Below are 4,441 nucleotides of genomic sequence, written 5' to 3'. Positions count from 1 at the left end.
AATCTTGATCCTTCGACCGTTACCGATTCTAATCTGCGCGCAATGTCAATAACAGCTTCAAGGTCCGGTACTTCTTTACTATTTTTGTCTTTAAGCATTATTCTTAACATTCCGTTCCGAAGGCCGTTAATGAATGTAGCTATAGCTGTATTGTTCAATAAATCAACAACTCCGCTTAATTGTTCAGAATTGTATGTGTCCTTGGCTATTTCTATTCCGGTATTTAATATTTTGCTTACTCGCGATCCAAAAACCTCTACCGAATCGTTAGTTCCCTGTTTTAATCCCATGAATTCCTCGTTAATACTATGCATATTAAACGAACGCACGTATGCCCTTTTAAGTAATCCAATTAATTCAGCTAATGTACTTGGTTCCCGGCGATTTGAAAGTACTAATTTTGCATGTCCCCCGATTTTACCACGAATTAAGAACAGAAGACCAGCTCTATCCTCAGGCTTTACTTTGGAATTAATTAATTGACACTCCTTAATGAATTCAGTCAGAGAACAAGATTTTCCATCAAACTGAGGTATCAAATCCTTCACTAAAGAGAGACGAAGATATGACTCTGGAAGCGTACTAGATGACTCTATAGAGATTGGAGTATTTTTAGAAACAGCAGCAGCAACCACAGTTGAGGACAAAGGTACATCAGTTATTGTGCTATTAAAGGGGATAGAAGTACTATCCGTCATAACTGTATCAATCCCCTGGGGTAGTTGTCGAATTGGAACTAATCCTAATTCTTTCGATTGCAGATCGGTAGAAGATGCCCCGGGAGATGAAGAAGATTCTGCATTTGATGAATCTATGTTTAACTCCTCTACCAAAAATGTATTTTCCCGCAGGCCGATTTTGCGACTCCTTTTGGCGCGCATGTACTTTAACTTATACGGCGGCATTTTGTCAAATTATTTCTAACGGTAATTATAAAAATAATACTCTATAGTCCAATTACTTATAAGATAGACTTACAGTTTGGTAAGGCGATCGGCTAACGCTTCGCAATAAATCACGTTTAGGTTTCACTTAACGAGTTTTCTATTTTCAAACACCAAACTCCGTCCGTCGGTTATCCGTTATATCGGTTGGCCTTGAATCACGGGAAGATCCTCTGGTTCTGTGATTTGATGATGATCTCTGTTTCCAAGTTGAAGAGAGGTCCAATGATGATGTGAACGAGGTGCATGTGATTCCGGTGGATGGCTTGCACGGCAGCCGAAATCACCTGTCTCCGGTATTCACCCTACGCTCTTGAGGAAACCGTGCCAAAACTCAAGAGGGAGAAGTTGCACTAATGTTAACAATGTTCACTTATATTATAAAAGCTCAATGAAGCAGTTCGTAAAACGTTCAGTTATTTATTTAACACACGCCCGCGAGCCGGCAAAATTATTAAAGCGTACACAAGTCTAACACAATCACTTTGTTTTGTTTTGCGTTATTTACAGTTATTACACTGAATACACTTTTTAAAATTATGCCGTTTTAAATTTATCACCTTTAAAAGTTTATCCCTTTTTGAATAATCCCTTTTTTAAAACATCCCACCGCTGTCACCAATTTGTTGCGCGTGGATTTCAGGTGTCTAGGGATTTTTGGATATATGCTACGTGGGTAAGGTGCCCGTGGAGCGCTAAAGCACTCTGCTCGCGGCGCGGGTTTTAATAAAGTACACTTTATTATTAAAGGTAAAATAATAGTTTTTATTCCTTTATTATTTAGACTTTATCTTTTTATAAAGAATGTATGCAAGCGGGTTGAAGCTTTGAATCGTTCTGAGCTTGGCGGTGAAGATCCTCGATCGAAGTTGGCTGCCATCCCCTCCTCGCTGGATCCTGAATCCTCCCTCAAGATCATCCCTGGTCCAATGGTGGTGGGGCCCATCCCTGTGCGGAGGCGGTCCCTCTCCCTGGCTTCGGTCCACCCTTGGGCGAGCGGAAGATGGTGGTGCTCCGCCAAGACTCGAGAACGATTCTGTGCACACGTGCTAAGAGAAAGCGTGGGATCCAGAGAAAACGTAAGACAACAAAAGGTCTCGCGCTAGCGAGCCAAGGCAACCCTTAAGAGAATTTACGACCCTCTGTAAATAAACAGGATGTCGAAGAGACTTCGACAGTTTCAAGAACCAACATGATTTTCGTTACGAGTAACGAATTAGATACAGCCCGCAATAAATTAGCTCTTTAGAAATTTCAAGTGTGACAGTCTTATTTCTCCGGATTTCCAACTCTCTCCCAGCACGATCACCCGTGTTGAGAGTTTTACAGTATCTTATCCTTTGTCTGTACATTCCTTTGAATTTTGGCTCCTAATTTATGAGCATTGATATAACATTATGCAGACATGCTGCAGTCATACTCTTATGGCATCGTCGCCATATTACATTTCATTCAGTGCTAGTGATTACAAGCTTGTGGCTAAATTCACACGATATCACACACATACATACAAGCGAGGTTCGCAACACTGTACAATTAGCAAGACGCAAAAAAGCAAGCGTACCACGCATTCAAAAAGCACAACGTTTAGAGTGCAGACACGGCGTAGGTGCAGTGCAATAAAAAAACATATTTTTTATCGTAAATTCGTGTCGCTCTGTTTTACCGTTCCTTTCCCGTGGGACCTAGTACCCCACATAATACATATAAAACTAAGTAGCGTAATATACTGTAGAATGCCATGTATAATACATTGTGTAATATCTCACGTATAATACGTGGCCAACCCTGGTAGAAACAGACGAAGGTGTAGGGAGTAGCGCTAGTCGCGCCCATTTTCTCCCTAGAAACAAAAATAAAGGTGGCAGCCTTGCCTTTCCGAGGCGAGGGAAAAGAAGTGAAGAAGAAACGCCATTGTTGTTCAGACTACCGAAAGCGTCGGTTGATACATTCGAACCTCAGATAATAAAAAGAAGTTTATTTTTACAGTACGTGTATATATGTACCTCATTCGCGACGTGGACGGTTCAAGGGTTTAGGCAGACGACCGTCTAACCACTTTCTTACAAAGGGACAGTGCATAGAGCCACATGGAAGAAACATGCTTAATCATGTTAAATCTCAACTGAAGATGGGGAACCGGTGGGACGTCGTGCAGAGGGTAAAAATTTGTTTCCCACTTCCCACAGTTCTTGCATAACTGGCTCCATACAGCAGTCACTCAAGTGCCATCGAATTGTGAATGGTGTAAACTGTAAAAACGAACTATGATGAGCTTAGTGAAATTGTGTTTGTACTGTGCTGTGATTTTAAATTACAAATTTGAAAAACAATGCATTAGCTCAACTTTCGAAAATGTCAACAGAATTAGAATAAAACTTGTTTGCTGATCGTTGATGCAGAAATGGCGGAATCGTTGCATCAATTCAGGTAAGAATTATTAAGAAATATTAAAATTTGGAACATTCCTAGGAAATGGATCGTTCACCGATTTTGACGTGTTATACATCGTTAAATTCGTATTTTTGAGTACATTATTGAGGTGTTTGTCTTTTTTTGCGGAAATTCGTGTGCTTTCGTGATTTTTATACATTTATGAACAGAAACAAATGACTGTCGGTACATTCAGTCCACATACGCAAAGATTCTAACCAGTGCATAACTGGCACCGTAACCCAGGTTAATAAATTACGATTACTGTAACCCGTGGTCACCACAAGAGAACGGGTTACAAATTACTAGATACAAACTGAAAAGGGACCGGCGAGAAATTTGATACTGTAAGCTGTAAGTACTCAACATGATTGTGAGATGGTTAACGCGGTTAAAGTAAGTAGGTTACATATGTGTTCACTGATTTTGACGAGATATATGTCATTAAATTCGTTTTGTTGAGTACATTACGAATATGTACATCATTACTTGCGGAAATGCATTTTTTTCATGTAAAATGGACCGTAAAGTTTCAATAAAAAAGTGAGGTTAAGTACACTTCGACACATCAATAAGTAGAAATATTATTTTATTACATTAAAAGTATTTATTCTGAGTCTTCCAAATTGGGCATATTTTCATTGTTTTTTGAATCAAATGAAATTTTCGCAATTTCTGACAAAATTTCATTGAATAAATCTAAATGTTTTTTTTTTTTACATTTTTGGTGAATATATAATGACTCAAATATCCAATGAAGTTATCCTTCTTGCTAGAAATAGCAAATACCAATTGTATTACATCTTATAAAAAAGATAACACGTAAAAAAAATGAGTTAAGTTATAAATATTAACTGACAGTATTGAAGTAAGAAATGTTTGGTGTGCCGCAGAGTACTTTCTATAGTATTGGTATGAGCAGCTGTTGCAGGATCTTTAAAATTTACACTATAATTGACTTTTAGATATTCATATCCCGCTTTTTCTAAAATATCATATGGTTTCCAACTGCCAGAGATAATAGTGGTTCCATGTCTAATCCATTTTTTTATAATTTCAATTAA

The 4,441-nt window shown here is 38.4% G+C and overlaps 1 long non-coding RNA gene across 1 annotated transcript; it reads left to right on the top strand.

The window, feature by feature from the left end:
* The first annotated feature begins 222 nt into the window (after positions 1-222).
* LOC123987854 lies at positions 223-1,148 on the top strand. Its single transcript, XR_006829494.1, has 3 exons — positions 223-649; positions 762-926; positions 1,026-1,148. It is a non-coding gene; the product is annotated as an uncharacterized LOC123987854 (long non-coding RNA).
* Positions 1,149-4,441: the final 3,293 nt, after the last annotated feature.

The sequence above is a fragment of the Osmia bicornis genome, chromosome 1, assembly GCF_907164935.1.
Source record: "Osmia bicornis bicornis chromosome 1, iOsmBic2.1, whole genome shotgun sequence".
Classification (NCBI taxonomy): domain Eukaryota; kingdom Metazoa; phylum Arthropoda; class Insecta; order Hymenoptera; family Megachilidae; genus Osmia; species Osmia bicornis.
Note: the sequence above shows the minus strand (reverse complement) of the source record. Positions and strands in the feature narration are given on the sequence as shown.